The sequence below is a fragment of the Oncorhynchus kisutch genome, linkage group LG13 (assembly GCF_002021735.2).
Source record: "Oncorhynchus kisutch isolate 150728-3 linkage group LG13, Okis_V2, whole genome shotgun sequence".
Taxonomy (NCBI): domain Eukaryota; kingdom Metazoa; phylum Chordata; class Actinopteri; order Salmoniformes; family Salmonidae; genus Oncorhynchus; species Oncorhynchus kisutch.
This window is the reverse complement of record NC_034186.2, coordinates 32,870,877-32,888,893: the sequence shown is the minus strand read 5'-3', so window position 1 is coordinate 32,888,893 and position 18,017 is coordinate 32,870,877. Positions and strand designations below refer to the sequence as shown.

At 41.2% G+C, this 18,017-nt stretch overlaps 3 non-coding genes across 3 annotated transcripts; all 3 read left to right on the top strand.

Moving 5' to 3' along the window:
- Positions 1-1,381: 1,381 nt before the first annotated feature.
- trnad-guc (transfer RNA aspartic acid (anticodon GUC)) lies at positions 1,382-1,453 on the top strand. The gene has a single exon. It is a non-coding gene; the product is annotated as a tRNA-Asp (tRNA).
- Positions 1,454-8,686: 7,233 nt separating this feature from the next.
- Positions 8,687-8,759, top strand: trnav-aac (transfer RNA valine (anticodon AAC)). The gene has a single exon. It is a non-coding gene; the product is annotated as a tRNA-Val (tRNA).
- Positions 8,760-9,401: 642 nt separating this feature from the next.
- trnav-aac (transfer RNA valine (anticodon AAC)) lies at positions 9,402-9,474 on the top strand. The gene has a single exon. It is a non-coding gene; the product is annotated as a tRNA-Val (tRNA).
- The last annotated feature ends 8,543 nt before the right edge of the window (positions 9,475-18,017 follow it).

The following is an 18,017-nucleotide window of genomic DNA, read 5'->3' as shown; positions in this document are numbered from 1 at the left end:
CTCTAGTTTTGTCGCACCTGGCCTACTGTTCAGTCATGTGCCAGAAAGAGGGAAAAGTGCAATTGGCTCAGAACAGGGCAGCACAGCTGGCCCTTGGATATACACAGAGAGCAAACATTAATTAACATTAATAATGGTTCAAAGTGGAGGAGAGATTGACTTCATCACTACTTGTATTTGTGAGAGATATTGTAAGCACTGAGCTGTCTGTTTAAACGACTAGCACACAGCTAGGATAATAACAAAATAGATGGATTAGCGTCACAAAAACAATGCGCATGCTTCTTTGGGGCAGAAGTCAGTATGTTGTTGTGATTCTGGATGGCCAGATGACTAGGAACAATGACAAGAAGCTGCCATGTAAGGAATCGTAACTTGCTCGTGCCAGCTAGTTTTATCTTGTTCTTGATACCATGTCTTGTTTTGAGGTGTTTTAACTGATGTCACGTCAATGTTAATGTCTCAAATTCACTAGCTAGCTAACCAACAACTGTAACAATATATTTGAGAGACAACAAGTGCTCATTATGCACATTTTTTTTTGTTTTCAATAAACTTTGGAGACAAAATATTATTATTTATTATGCCGTTATTTCAACAAGGAACAAAGACTGAGACCAAGATCTCTTTTACAGCTGGGCCCTGCGTATACATGTTTAGACATACAATGATTAAGAAGCTAAGCAAGACAAACAAAACGATCATAGATAACACACAAAAATACAGCAGCAGAATACATTTACACACAGGTTATTCCCCTAACAGCACAAAACGTTGCATTACCTCAAACAGTTACAAGAAATACAAAAATTAAAATCCTCCAATAAATGTTTAAAATGGGCAAGGGGGACAAGTCTCAATTTTAAGTTTAGTCTGCAGGCTATTCCATAAGCAAGGAGAGTAACAGGAAAAGGCAGCCATACCCAACTCTGTGGAAATAGCATGGGCCTCAAGTACAATCAATGCTTGAGACCTGGTTTTAGGAATTCTAATTCTAATATTGATGAGTGAGGATAAATAAGAAGGTAGTTTATTCAGAAGTGCTTTAACTAAACTTGACTAAACATACAAGATGAACTGGCACAGAGAGACAGGAAACACAGGGATAAATACACTGGGGAAAATAAGCGACACCCGGAGGGGGCGGAGACAATCACAGGAACAGGTGAAACAGATCGGGGCGTATCTGGGAGTCCCATAGGGTTGCGCACAATTGGCCCAGCGTCGTCCGGGTTTTGGCGGATATAATTCGTCATTGTAAATAAGAATTTGTTCTTAATAACTGACTTGCCTATTTAAATAAAGGTAATGAAAAAATAAAATGCAAAAATGATAATTAGGTGCTCAGTATTATAAAAACCATTGTGATTTCTATATGTATTCCTCGTTAGTATAGTGGTCAGTATCCCCGCCTGTCACGCGGGAGACCGGGGTTCAATTCCCCGACGGGGAGTAAAGTGTTTTAACTTTTCAATGTTGATTTGAAATCGATATACCTGAAACGTCACCATTACGTGGATGGACATTTGTGTTCGTTATGCGCATCAGTAATTGGTTGTCATGGGCAAGAGAAAATGTAGAATATGATCATTAAACATCATGAGAAGAACATTGTACATGTATTATATACTACACAAGCTTACAATTTACTTAACTTTGTTGTTAAAGTATAAAAAAAACATGAGGTACCAAAACCACTTACAGGGTTGGGTCTCTGCTGAATTAGGTAAATCCGCTTTTAGTTTTAATGCACCTCATTACTGGAACCAACTGCACAAGACACTGCAAGTGGACGCTCTGATGCCGCTCGGGCAATTTTAAAATATTGATTGGGGAACTTTGCTGAGGAATGTTTCTGTTTTTCTTGATTGTTGTGCTTTATTTTTGTTTGTATTTGATTTTGTGTATGAATTGTATGTGCTGGGGCCTGTTGCACAAAACTAGGATGAGGGATTAAGCCAGGATATCTTGGTGATCCTGGCTCAATTGATCCGTAATCCGGTTGCACTAAAGATGGATAGGGGGCAGGAGGATATGTTATGGTATAAATTACCATGGAGATTTATTCTGTGGAGCTAGCCTGCTCCAGACCAGGCTAAATTCCAGGATCTATTTAATCTCATCCCTAATGTCAGTCAGCAGTCACCACAAATGGAAACCAATAGTTATTTCACTGCTCACTATACATTGTTATCACATATAACTAGACCCACTGTTATTATTTAAACGTTTGTGATCATTAATTTCAATGATTTTGGATAAAAAATGATTTTTAGATGATGTTGCTATCATTAGATAATTTACAGTTTCCCATAGACTATAAGGCTATATATAAAATGATAGAATATTAGGGCCACAGAGGGGAAAAAAACACAAGTCATAATATTGTAACCAGTTGTTTTAAAGGAGGACAGTTGTTAAAATGACAGATGTGGGGCATTTCGTGAAATTGTACTTCAGTATGGTTTCATAAACAAAGACATGCTGATGTGCCAGAATATTAAGTATCACATTGTCATAAGTATCAAAACTGTAAAAACAATATGTAGCTTTTCTGCAGAAAGAACCAGCCTCATAAATTTATGACTTTATCCTTTTTCTTCAGTGTGGCCCTAGTACTCTGTCATATAAACAAATACACATTCCATATGAATATAAAAACACAATGTGTAACATTATGTTCCTTTATTGAATAAGGACAAAACAAAGCAGGTAAACCATCAGCTCCTTTTGAAACTGAAGTCACAGTGACTCTACAAGATGGAAAGCACAGAATCCAAGCATATTATACAAAATGATACATACACATTCAAAGGTCTGTATATAACACACCCTGCATGTCTGCACACTAAAATAAATGCAGGACAAATCCATACACATCAACTGAACAGACAAATGAATGGATGCAGTAGCCTCCCTGCAGCCTTGTATTACACACAGTATACCGCACAAACATCATAAGAGGCCAAATTCGTCAAAAAACGAACCCAAAAAAACCCAAATTCCTCTGCCACCGCAGGACATATTTAACCAAAATTGAAAGCACACATACTAACTAAAATAATTCAACACATATTGGTCCCTCAGCAGCCGACCACTGTCGTCGTCAGGGAAGATTGCCGGATTGTCCCAGTCCATGGCTGGTGGCACTCTGGGGGCCCTCTCCTTCCTCAGGCAGGCCACATTGTGGAGGACAGCACAAGCCACAGTAATATCACATGCCCTAACAGGGCTGACCCTTAATTTGTGAAGGCAGTGAAAGCGTGCCTTCAGGAGGCCAAAGGTCATTTCAACTCTGGCCCTGGTCCTGGCATGGGCATGGTTGTAGGCCTGCTGTGCTTCCTGGGGGTCTGTGAAAGGTGTCAGGAGAAAAGGCTGGCAGCCATACCCCCTGTCACCCAGCAACACACCAGAGAATTCACCTGTCAACACAAAATCTCATCATTACTACCTCATAAACACAGTGATATTCTTGACACAGCCATGATGGTTATAAATAGGGGTTGTGTGGCTTACCTTGTGATAGGCACTGATAGATTTCAGAGGCCCGAAAGATTCTGGAGTCATGGACTGAGCCAGGCCATTTTGCCACAACATTGCTGATCACACAGTCAGCATTGCAGACCATCTGAAATCATAAGATGAGGAATATTACACCAATCAATGCACATCACTGGCAATGCAGAGTGTTCGTCAATGGACAATATCAAAAAGTTATGTTCACCTGAACATTAATGCTGTGAAAGGATTTCCTATTCACAAAATCGGCCTCATGGGCACCTGAGGGGGCTTTTATCCTTATGTGTGTGCAGTCCACTGCACCAATGACATTGGGGAAACCTGTCACACAAAGTAATGAGTATCCTACTATGTGTTAACAGTTGTCCTGTAATTTGTAGATCCTCTTACCTGCAATCCTATAGAACTCCTCTTTGATGTCACAGAGTCTTCTGTGGCCAGGGAAGGAGATGAAGACATCTGCTAATGCTTTGATAGCCAGACACACACTCCTTATTGTGCGGCAAATTGTGGCCTTGTTCAGCTGTTCTGCATCCCCCACTGAGTACAGGAAGGCTCCACTAGCAAAAAAGCGCAAGGCCACACAAACCATTTGCTCCACACTCAGTGCATGGCTCCGTGCAGTGCGGTGCTTAATCCTGGGACCCAGTAGTCTGCATAGATACCTGATGCCATCTGCAGAAAACCTGTATCTTTCATATAGATGGTCATCAGGGAAGGCCAGTGGGTCCAACCGGTCCCTGAAGACCCTTTCTCGCCTGAAGGCTCTCCTCAGCACGGCAACTAGAGCCGCGTACTTTTCCCCGTCGGAAGCACAAATCCTCATGGAGGCATACGAGGAGGTAAAATATATAATTAAGAAGAAAGGCAACACCGCCACAGTGATAAAGCAAAGAGAAAAAGCGTGGCAAAGTATTGCAGACCGCCTGAATGCGTAAGTAGTGCACAATTACACACTCACCGCTCTCCAAAAATGCAGTTGTACTGTAATTATGAAACGGTTAAATTTTTTATTGAAATGCACTGCAGATATGAGTGAAATTGTGTAAAGTAACTCCATCACACTGTATAAAGCTATGATAAATTTTGATATTTTTACTGAAAACAAGACAAAAATACCAAGAAATTTTTTGCAGTGTGACTCCATTAAATGTGTGTGTGTGTGTGTGTGTGTAGATTAAACATGAACGGGCCAAAACGGACATGGCAGCAGGTCAAAATCAAATACAAGAACATTCTGCAGAATGGTATGGTCCCTGACTAATATTTAACAAAGCACAAGCATATATTGTACCCAGAAGGTGCCTGCTCACACATTGTCTGTACTGTTTTAGCAGTGAAAAAGAATACCCACAGACAAGGCACGGGTGGTGGGTCACCAAAGGCTGACCTTACCCCAGCAGAGGACATGGCCTTGGAGCTAAATAAAGGCAGGCCCGTCTTAGAGGGGATCCCTGGGGGGAAAGAGACGAGCATAGGTTCCTCCCAAGATGCCACCCGCTTCATTCAAGGTATGTCCTTCCATCTCTACATGGGATACAACCACATTCATATTGAATCAATTTGGACTGTCTGACTTTGGTTTACCTATTGCCTTGCAGTGTCTGGCAGCACTGTGTTCCTGTTAGAGCCACCAGCACAAGCACCAGACGATGCTGATCCAGTGAGTACTCCATCAAAGGCATACTGTAGGCCTGGCATGTCTTGTCTACTAGCTTCAATATGAATCCGATTAAATGTGATAGGGTGAAGGCCCCAGTGCAGCAGCAACAGCACATGATGGAGACGATGATGAGGAGGAGACCATCTCTCTGGATTCCAGAAGGCATGAGGTATCATGTTAAGACTGTGAAAGTACTATTTACTCTACAATGGTGAGGAGTCCTCATCAAAATCAAAAAATCTAATTTCTTTTACAGGACCCAGATGCTATACAGTGGGAAAACCAGCCTGGCAACATAGTGCGTATTAATAAAAGGACACCACATCCTGCCAAATTCCAGCTGCGCTAATTGTATTGTGTTCACAGAGCTCACAAGCTATCAGAAAGTTGTATGGCAACCACCTCCGGTGCCAAATAGAACTGGCAGACATAGACATTCAGTACAAGAAGAAAAAGATGGAAAATCTTGCACTGGAGTTCGAAATAAAAAAGAGGACAATTAGGAAACTGGACCTTGAAATAAAAAAACTTGAGGGAGGTGAGATATGCCTTCAATGTACACTGTATGCTAACTGTAACACAAATGTATTAATCATTATTTTTCTTTCCTCCCCCAGCTCCAAGAAGATGACACAGCTCAAAATAAAAATTAGGTATATTCTCGTAAAGTCAAGTGAGCCATGACATATGAGCTCTTATTGTGAGCACACAGGACGGTGGCATCTTTCTAAGGTTTTTTTTATTTTCCCAGCAATCAGTACAACCAAGTCATCGTTATAAGGCATCGCCCTCTTTTGCCCACCCCCCCAGCACCAGGTGTGGCCACTAGCCTATATGAAGGCCCAAAATTGTGTGTTCCTTTCTGCTCTGACAATGGCATGCCCATTCGTGCGAGATGTGGTGGATGAAGAAGCACTTGTGCTGAGGAGAGCCTTCAGGCGAGAAAGGGTCTTCAGGGACCGGTTGGACCCACTGGCCTTCCCTGATGACCATCTATATGAAAGATACAGGTTTTCTGCAGATGGCATCAGGTATCTATGCAGACTACTGGGTCCCAGGATTAAGCACCGCACTGCACGGAGCCATGCACTGAGTGTGGAGCAAATGGTTTGTGTGGCCTTGCGCTTTTTTGCTAGTGGAGCCTTCCTGTACTCAGTGGGGGATGCAGAACAGCTGAACAAGGCCACAATTTGCCGCACAATAAGGAGTGTGTGTCTGGCTATCAAAGCATTAGCAGATGTCTTCATCTCCTTCCCTGGCCACAGAAGACTCTGTGACATCAAAGAGGAGTTCTATAGGATTGCAGGTAAGAGGATCTACAAATTACAGGACAACTGTTAACACATAGTAGGATACTCATTACTTTGTGTGACAGGTTTCCCCAATGTCATTGGTGCAGTGGACTGCACACACATAAGGATAAAAGCCCCCTCAGGTGCCCATGAGGCCGATTTTGTGAATAGGAAATCCTTTCACAGCATTAATGTTCAGGTGAACATAACTTTTTGATATTGTCCATTGACGAACACTCTGCATTGCCAGTGATGTGCATTGATTGGTGTAATATTCCTCATCTTATGATTTCAGATGGTCTGCAATGCTGACTGTGTGATCAGCAATGTTGTGGCAAAATGGCCTGGCTCAGTCCATGACTCCAGAATCTTTCGGGCCTCTGAAATCTATCAGTGCCTATCACAAGGTAAGCCACACAACCCCTATTTATAACCATCATGGCTGTGTCAAGAATATCACTGTGTTTATGAGGTAGTAATGATGAGATTTTGTGTTGACAGGTGAATTCTCTGGTGTGTTGCTGGGTGACAGGGGGTATGGCTGCCAGCCTTTTCTCCTGACACCTTTCACAGACCCCCAGGAAGCACAGCAGGCCTACAACCATGCCCATGCCAGGACCAGGGCCAGAGTTGAAATGACCTTTGGCCTCCTGAAGGCACGCTTTCACTGCCTTCACAAATTAAGGGTCAGCCCTGTTAGGGCATGTGATATTACTGTGGCTTGTGCTGTCCTCCACAATGTGGCCTGCCTGAGGAAGGAGAGGGCCCCCAGAGTGCCACCAGCCATGGACTGGGACAATCCGGCAATCTTCCCTGACGACGACAGTGGTCGGCTGCTGAGGGACCAATATGTGTTGAATTATTTTAGTTAGTATGTGTGCTTTCAATTTTGGTTAAATATGTCCTGCGGTGGCAGAGGAATTTGGGTTTTTTTGGGTTCGTTTTTTGACGAATTTGGCCTCTTATGATGTTTGTGCGGTATACTGTGTGTAATACAAGGCTGCAGGGAGGCTACTGCATCCATTCATTTGTCTGTTCAGTTGATGTGTATGGATTTGTCCTGCATTTATTTTAGTGTGCAGACATGCAGGGTGTGTTATATACAGACCTTTGAATGTGTATGTATCATTTTGTATAATATGCTTGGATTCTGTGCTTTCCATCTTGTAGAGTCACTGTGACTTCAGTTTCAAAAGGAGCTGATGGTTTACCTGCTTTGTTTTGTCCTTATTCAATAAAGGAACATAATGTTACACATTGTGTTTTTATATTCATATGGAATGTGTATTTGTTTATATGACAGAGTACTAGGGCCACACTGAAGAAAAAGGATAAAGTCATAAATTTATGAGGCTGGTTCTTTCTGCAGAAAAGCTACATATTGTTTTTACAGTTTTGATACTTATGACAATGTGATACTTAATATTCTGGCACATCAGCATGTCTTTGTTTATGAAACCATACTGAAGTACAATTTCACGAAATGCCCCACATCTGTCATTTTAACAACTGTCCTCCTTTAAAACAACTGGTTACAATATTATGACTTGTGTTTTTTTCCCCTCTGTGGCCCTAATATTCTATCATTTTATATATAGCCTTATAGTCTATGGGAAACTGTAAATTATCTAATGATAGCAACATCATCTAAAAATCATTTTTTATCCAAAATCATTGAAATTAATGATCACAAACTTTAAATAATAACAGTGGGTCTAGTTATATGTGATAACAATGTATAGTGAGCAGTGAAATAACTATTGGTTTCCATTTGTGGTGACTGCTGACATCAAATAGATCCTGGAATTTAGCCTGGTCTGGAGCAGGCTAGCTCCACAGAATAAATCTCCATGGTAATTTATACCATAACATATCCTCCTGCCCCCTATCCATCTTTAGTGCAACCGGATTACGGATCAATTGAGCCAGGATCACCAAGATATCCTGGCTTAATCCCTTATCCTAGTTTTGTGCAACAGGCCCCCGGTCTTAACGGTGAATCCCTGTTTTTAAAAATGGTAAACAAATAAAATATCAAATGTATATATTATATATATATATATATATATATATATATAACAGTCGTCAGCATTTCTTAAAACAACCTACATTTATATGGAAACGAGACCCTGCTTTATAGAAACTACTGTAGTCTATACACTAACTTAATGCGCAGTAGGTGTATTTCAAGTACTTCTGTCTTTCATGCTCAGTTTCCGTAGTGTAGTGGTTATCACGTTCGCCTAACACGCGAAAGGTCCCCGGTTCGAGACCGGGCGGAAACACATTTTCAAAAAGTAAATAGTTGTCACTCATAATAAAGCGCAGTGCGCAATGATAAACTGCATTTTACGGTAATAATGAAGTGGCAGCTGTGTTTACAGAGATGATATTGGACCGATAGTAATGTCAACTGAATAATCTGCTTTATACTATTTCTATTGAAGAAGTAGGGGTGGGGGCGGTACACTGGTCAATGGCAGCAATAAACATTACTCTGAGTTAATTATATGAGGGTGTTCCATTTATTTTACAGTACAAGGGGAGGGTCATGTGAAAATATTTTTTACGTTGGGAGGGGGTTGCATTTTTATTCTACACCTTGAGTTGGACAATTACTGATGCCTGGGTGCACCAATCTGTCCCTTGTGTGTCGATATTTTTGTTAACTTGTTGTAAAACTCGGATGTATTGTATTTATTTCCTTTTTCTCTTTATTTTCACCTCCCATAGGTACATTTGCTTTCTCTCTTTTCATCCCACCCCACAATCTCTCTTCAACTACATCTCTAGAAGAGACCTAAATTGACACCTGCAATCAAAGAGCCACGGAGATATCAAAGGCGAACATTCAAATTTAGACAAAACAGCACCCCGCTAACAGAATTTCAGGCAACATCACACCCAAAGGCAGTGTCTTACCTTCAGTTTCCGTAGTGTAGTGGTTATCACGTTCGCCTAACACGCGAAAGGTCCCCGGTTCGAGACCGGGCGGAAACACATTTTCAAAAAGTAAATAGTTGCGTTAGGCTATGACCATTATTTTACCAAAACCGTCAAATTAATGTGTTACAGTCGTAATGGGTTGTACATTTTATAACATTCTTTTGCATTGTTGGCGCTGATGGCGCTTTAGTCAAAAGTGCATTATAGTGGCTTGAGGGTAAAAACAAAAAAAATTGGTTGGAAAACCCTTTGTCATCATTGTGATGTCGTCAAATAGCCTTAAGATGCAGTATGACGTTAGCCAGCTAGCTAAGATTGAGGGAGATCACCAGATTTTAGCTAGCTAACGTTAGTTTTGCTAGGTATTTTTACGATCTTTGCTAACTAATAATGGTTAATGCTACCATGTACAGAAGGCACGTACATGCTCCGGAGTCTTAACTTTTGGAATGGGGTCATAAAAGCATATAGCCAAAACAGTTCAAATGCTAAAGCCAAATGTATTAAGAAAATGAATTCAACATGCCACATTGGCTTCAGAAACCACTCCGTTCGTACCGATAGCTTCTGTTAACCACAGAGAGCGTTTGTTTCTATGCGTTCTCTTCTATCTTTCCTAGCTGGCAAATTACCAGTATGGTGTCTCTGGTTTTGAATATGAATACCCTGTGCAGATGATGCTTTCCTACGTCATACTTCCATGTTCATGTCCATGGTCTTTTGAATGGCTTTCAAGATTATATCATCAAATTCATGAAAACGCGGTCAGTTAAGATACACAGTACCAGTCAAAAGTTTGCACACACCTACTCATTCAAGGGTTTTTCTTAATTTTTACTATTTTCTACATTGTAGAATAAGTGAATACATCAAAACTATGAAATAACACATATGGAATCACCCAAAAAGTGTTAAACAAATGAAAATATATTTTGTATTTGAGATTCTTCAAAGTAGCCAGCCTTTGCCTTGACAGCTTTGCACACTCTTGGCATTCTCTCAACCAGCTTCACCTGGAATGCTTTTCCAACAGTCTTGAAGGAGTTCCCACATATGCTGAGCACCTGTTGGCTCCTTTTTCTTCATTCTGCAGTCCAACTTATCCCAAACCATCTCAATTGGGTTGAAGTCAGGTGATTGTGGAGGCCAAGAGAGAGAGAAGGATGGTAGAATTAGAGGGGGCATATTTAAGTTCACACAGGACACCAGATAAGACAGGTGAATTTCACCAGATAGGACAGACTGACCTTAGCCCCCATGGCACAGACTATTCCAGCATATATACTGGAGGCTGAGACGGGGGTCGGGAGACACTGTGGCCCTGTCCGACAATCTTTGACAGGGCCAAACAGGCAGGATGTAACCCCAACCACTTTGCCGGAGCACAGCCCCCACACCACTAGAGGGTTATAAACAGATATAGCTAGCACCAATACAACCAGCCTGAAAACAATGACCAGTAGAAGCTAGAGGTCGACCAATTAATCGGAATGGCCGATTAATTAGGGCCTATTTCAAGTTTTCATAACAATCGGAAATCGATATATATATATATATATCGATTTCCGAAAATAATATAAAATACAAAATATACAAAATATATTTTCATTTGTTTAACACTTTTTGGGTGATTCCATATGTGTTATTTCATAGTTTTGATGTATTCACTTATTCTACAATGTAGAAAATAGTAAAAATAAACATCCTGCCTGTGCTATATATATATATATATATATATATATATATATATATTTTTTTTTTACACCTTTATTTCATCTTTATTTAACTAGGCAAGTCAGTTAAGAACACGTTCTTATTTTCAATGACGGCCTAGGAACGGTGGAACGGGGGCAGAACAACAGATTTTTACCTTGTTAGCTCTTTAACTTGTCAGCTCTGGGATTCAATCTTGCAACCTTACAGTTAACTAGTTCAACGCTCTAACCACCTGCCTCTCATTGCACTCCACGAGGAGCCTGCCTGTTACCCGAATGCAGTAAGCCAAGGTAAGTTGATAGCTAGCATTAAACCTATCTTATAAAAAACAATCAATCATAATCACTAGTTAACGACACATGGTTGATTATATTACTAGTTTTATTTACGTGTTATTTCTTACATTAGTACCCCAGGTCATCCTAGGTTTCATTACATACAGTCGAGAAGAACTACTGAATATAAGATCAGCGTCAACTCACCATCAGTACGACCAAGAATATGTTTTTCGCGACGCGGATCCTGTGTTCTGCCTCTCAAACAGGACAACGGAATGGATCCCATGCAGCGACCCAAAAAAACGACTCAGAAAAAGAGGGAAACGAGGCGGTCTTCTGGTCAGACTCCGGAGACGGGGACATCGTGCACCACTCCCTAGCATTCTTCTCGCCAATGTCCAGTCTCTTGACAACAAGGTTGATGAAATCTGAGCAAGGGTAGCATTCCAGAGGGACATCAGAGACTAACGTTCTTTGCTTCACGGAAACATGGCTCACTGGAGAGACGCTATCCGAGGCGGTGCAGCCAGCGGGTTTCTCCACGCATCGCGCCGACAGAAACAAACATCTTTCTGGTAAGAAGAGGGGCGGGGGCGTATGCCTTATGGCTAACGAGACATGGTGTGATGAAAGAAACATACAGGAACTCAAATCATTCTGTTCACCTGATTTAGAATTCCTCACAATCAAATGTAGACCGCATTATCTACCAAGAGAATTCTCTTCGATTATAATCACAGCCGTATATATCCCCCCCCCCAAGCAGACACATCGATGGCTCTGAACGAACTTTATTTGACTCTTTGCAAACTGGAATCCATTTATCCGGAGGCTGCATTCATTGTAGCTGGGGATTTTAACAAGGCTAATCTGAAAACAAGACTCCCTACATTTTATCAGCATATCGATTGCGCAACCAGGGGTGGAAAAACCTTGGATCATTGTTACTCTAACTTCCGCGACGCATATAAGGCCCTGCCCCGCCCTCCTTTCGGAAAAGCTGACCACGACTCCATTTTGTTGATCCCTGCCTACAGACAGAAACTAAAACAAGAGGCTCCCACGCTGAGGTCTGTCCAACGCTGGTCCGACCAAGCTGACTCCACACTCCAAGACTGCTTCCATCACGTGGACTGGGACATGTTTCGTATTGCGTCAGATAACAATATTGACGAATACGCTGATTCGGTGTGCGAGTTCATTAGAACGTGCGTTGAAGATGTCGTTCCCATAGCAACGATTAAAACATTCCCTAACCAGAAAAAATCATAATCGGTCGACCTCTAGTAGAAACTGCAGTCATTTTCATTATTCTTAGCAATGATTTAGGAATCCTTGTGTGGTATGGATCTGCTATTTTCTTTACTTTCACATTGGGTGAGGCGGGTTTGTAGGAGAGTATGTTGAAGTTGAGGTTAAGAAAACATTTCTAAAATATATGCGAAGAAATAAGATATATATACACAGGACACGACAAGACGAAGACAAAGATGCCTGACTGCTACGCCATCTGCGATTTATGGTAGCTGGCTAGCCATTTATTTTCATGAACTGAAGTACAATTTCAGTAGGCAAACAACAAGTGGCAACCTTGCGAATTCTTATTCACAAGCATTCACAAGGATTCCTAAGCAGTTGGCTTAGCTGCCATGATTGTAGCGGGTTTACTAACGTGTTACTTCGTCTAGCTACGACGATGTAGGTAGGCTGTGTGTAGTAGTTAGAGATTATGATATGAAGGTTTGGCTTGGATTTTTTTTTTGCCTGGTCACATACAGCTGATGTGTTGTGTACTGAAGGGAAAGGTGGAGAGGAGGAGAGCACGTAGATGCGAGAAGGAATTCTACAATGAGCAAAATGATCATGTTTGTATATGGCTGCTATGGAAGTGAACTGTGTTTGAGTGTGATCAGGGGTGTATTCATTCTGCCAATTCGGTTGAAAAATGTTTCTTAAACATCACCACGCTTAGGACTCTGGGGCTGAACACCTCCCTCTGCAACTGGATCCTGGACTTCCTGAAGGGCCGACCCCTGGTGGTGAGGATAGACAGCATCACCTCCGCCACGCTGACCCACAGGTGTGTGTGCTTAGTCTCATTCTATTCTCCCTGTTTACCCATGACTGCGTGGCCACGTATGACTCCAACACCATCATCAAGTTTGCTGAGGACAGGACGGTGGTAGGCCTGATCACCGGTGACGATGAGTCAGCCTACAGGGAGGACCTGGATGTGTCGTGCCTCATGTTTTTATATAGTAATACATTGTTATTGATTATTGCATTGTTGGTTTTGGAGTTTGCAAGAAAGGCATTTCACTGTACTTGTGCATGTGATATTAAAACTTGAAACTGGGATAAATATACCTGAATTTTGTCCAATAGAAACTGTTGTTTGCAACTGTTGGACTAATGATTACACCCTAGATCAGCTAGACGTATGAAAGTGTGTGTAAGGCAGTATTGAATGTATCACCGTCTTTTACCTTGAGTACTCAAATGTCTCTCTCGACCTGTGCTCCTGTAACTGATGTGAAATGGCTAGCTAGTTAGCGGTGGTGCGCGCTAATAGCGTTTCAATCTGTGACGTCACTCGCTCTGACACCTTGAAGTAGTGGCTCCCCTTGCTCTGCAAGAGCAGTGGCTTTTGTGGAGTGATGGGTAACGATGCTTCGAGGGTGACTGTTGATGTGTGCAGAGGGTCCCTGGTTTGAGCCCGGGTATGTGCAAGGGGACAGACTAAAGTTATACTGTTACACTCCTATAGTATGTTGTAAACTTTCATTCATAGGCTAGGTTGTAGCAACCTCATGATGGGTATGGGGACAATTTGAGTATCATGAGGTAGCCTAAACCTTTCAATGTTACTTTGAACTGGGTATGAATGACAGTCATCCAATATGCTGTTATAGAATTAAGGCCGTGCTCCTAAAAAAATAAGGTCACAGACTGCCACTGCTATAGGGGTACATTTTTTGTAGGATGTGTAACCTTATGTCCTTGTAGATTTACCCAATATGTATGTCATGGTTAACTGTTGTCATCTTAACTCCAACGGCATCTTTCCCAACTCTACATGCCTCACTGCCACCGGGGAGGTCCTAAGTGCTCCACAACACATTCTTAGGGCCTGGGACTGGATTACATCTAACTTTTTATTAAAGATGTCTGAGCTGCTGGTAGAGATGCTACACTTCCATAATCCAGTGATGACCTTGACAGCTCTATATATAGCATTTTTAACACCCTTCTATCTGCCCCCCCACTCCATTCCTGACAGGCAACACATCACATTCAATATTTTCTTCCCATTGACAACTAGGCCTTCACTACACTTTGCTACAAAAAACAGCTACCACCACCTCTTTATTTGCCTGTGCCTTCCGTATTACTGACTCAAGGCACAGTGCAGGATCCATCATTCCCCTGCCTTTCCTGAATCCACTTTGATCTGGTGACATTAGTCCTCTCCTCTCCAGAAAGTAAGTCAGCCTTTCTGTTATCATCCTTTCCATATGTTTCCATACATGAGATGTCAATGCTAACGGCCTATAGCTTGAATGTGTCAAGCTATTTATTTGATTTATTTTTTATTTCACCTTTACTTACACTGGCGGGCTCCGGTGGCAATACATTTGTTATTTTTTATTACAAAAAACACAAGGAAGGGGTAACATTAAATGATTAGGACATGAAGGACAAACACAGCATCAAGACACTATCATACATGTATCAGTCTTTCCGCAACAGAGCCATCCTTATGTGTGAGGGTGTGCATGATAGTGATAGTGATATAAAATATATGTCATAGTTTCCTTTTTCATGATCACAATCTTGTGAAATTCCCCAATAGCTGTCCCTCAACCATTTGAGACCCCTCCCACAATCCCCCCCCAGGATTTAAAAAAAAAATACAATTAATTCCATTCCCCACCCCCAAGAACCCCCCAAGCACCAACAACCAAGAGAATGAACTAAAGAGAAGAAAGGAAAAGACAGAAGAAAACAGCAAACAACAAAGCAAAAAAATCAATAATAATCCATTTAAAACTAAGGACATCAAGGACAACTGGAATCATAACAGCAATGCCAACTGTATATGTTTGTGTGCATGTCTGGCACTATTACATGTATGTGTGTGTTCTTGTAGGTGTTCATTTGAATGAGTGTGTGTATATGCATGTGTACAAACACCTGCACAGCATCAGCCTCATGCAAACTGGCATTAGTTGTAAAAACCGTGCCACTTAGTGTCATTCAAATGTACTTTTATTATGTTTTTTGACTTTATCTTTTGACCATCATTCTCTCCCTCACACAGCAACTCCACTCCCACTTGTCTCCAATTCCACATACCAACCCTCAGCTTACCTCAGCCCGTCCCATCATTCTCTCCCTCACACAGCAACTCCACTCCCACTTGTCTCCAATTCCACAACCAACCCTCAGCTTCCCTCAGCCCGTCCCATCTATCTCTGCTGGCCACCCACTTCGTGTTTCTACGCAACACATATCTTTCAACTATGCTATGATGTTTAACATAGATTGAAATTGTATCTAATCGAATAGAATCTACAGATTGCGTGTTGAAGATAAATACTTTTACTAAGTGTATTAGTATATTAGTAATTGAGTGACCCGGTATCTCCAGATCTCCTAACAGTACTATTTCTAGAGTAAATTTTAGATCAATGCAATGCATTTTCAGCCATTCCTGAACGTGAGACCAGAAACAGGCTACCTGAGGGCAATACCAAAATAAATGGTCTATTGATTCTGTATCCTTACAACAAAATCTGCAGAGCTTCAATGATTTTATGCCCCAAATATTAAACATTTGTTGGTGGCAAGAAGTCTATATAATAATGTTAGCTGAAAAGCATTAAGTTGAATCTTGTGTTTTATATATCAACTCATACAGCCTGCATCATGGAATTGGTACATCAAAAATCTCTTCCCAACTATTTTGCAATCTGTATGGCACAGTTGTCAACATCCTGGTCCTCAAATGAAACTGGTATACTCCTAATTATGCAATTTTTATTCCTCCGCCAGTTTTGAACCTTTATATTGGGCAGACAGACCATTTCCCTACCTCCTCCCGCTGCCACCCGCCTCCTCTATTTTTGGGGCAATGCTGTAATCGATTGGTTGTACTCTTGGATTGAGCAGACCTTCCCGTACAATTCTGATAACTCCATGAAGGACATAAATTGTAATGGTAGAGTTACAATGTAATTTAAGAACAAAATACCCTTTTGGACCCTTTTTCGAACATCTTTCCCAGAAATACAGATATTTTATCAACCAGCACATTTGAGTTCAGCTGTAATATTTGTTCTATCTTTTCAGGGGGAAGAAATTGAAATTGTAGCCAGCTCTGCAATGCTTGTTTGAAAAAGACAGATACTTTGAAAAAGGTATCATCTTCAATTAATCGAAAATGAGACATGGCCTTTTTGCCTTTGTGCAGATTGCCATTTTTAAACAATGAATGAGCTTTTTTTATTAATCTACTTGAGAACCATTTAGGGTTCCTTTTAGAGAGAGGTTTAGTGTTTTTATATTTAATAATCTCAACCCACCCAATTCATATTCATTATATAGATAGGCTCGTTTTATTTTGTCTGGTTTAGTGTCCCAGATAAAGCGAAATATTTTTGGCTCATATGATTTGAAAAACAAATCATCAGGAGTAGGCAGCACCATAAAAAGTGAGTAAACTGAGATATGACTAAGGAGTTAATCAGGGCAATTTTTCCATAAATAGACAGGTGACAATAAATTAATTTAACCAAAAGCTTACCTTAACTTGGAAGAGTTCCAGTGTTGGATAGCCATAAGCAGCTAGCTGTCACGCCCTGGCCATAGAGAGGTTTTTATTCTCTATTTTGGTTAGGCCAGGGTGTGACTAGGGTGGGCATTCTATGTTCACTTTCTATGTTTTTGATTTCTGTGTTGTTTGGCGGGTGTGGTTCTCAATTAGAGGCAGCTGTCTATCATTGTCTCTGATTGAGAACCATACTTAGGTAGCCTTTTCCCACCTGTGTGGTGTGGGTAGTTATTTTCTGTTTAGTGTGGTATGCAAATGATGGAGGTGTTTCTTTAGTGTTCAGTTTTATTAAAATATTGATGAACACTTACCACGGTGCATCTTGGTCCTCACCTTCTTCCACCAATGGCTGTTACACTAGCTAACATAGCATTCCTCTATTTGAGCCGGGTGTTTGAGTAGGTTAAACTAGCTAGTTGCATTCGCTAAGTGAAAGTGGAAAAAATATATACTAATACTATACTCTTTCTTGCTTCTCCTGAACTTGAAAAAAAAAAGTTAAACTATTGTCATTCTCTCTCTTTGAGTCAACTACTCACCACATTTTATGCACTGCTGTGGTAGCTAGCTGTAGCTTATGCTTTCAGTACTAGATTCATTCTCTGATCTTTTGATTGGGTGGAATCAGTTCATGCTGCAAGAGCTCTGAAAGGTCTGATAGGTTGGAGGACGTCCTCTGGAAGCCTCCTCGGTTTTGTATTGAAGTCAACATACCCAGAGGAGGAAGGAAACCAGTTGTCCTCCGGTGCCGCACCAGAGCGCTCTTGAAG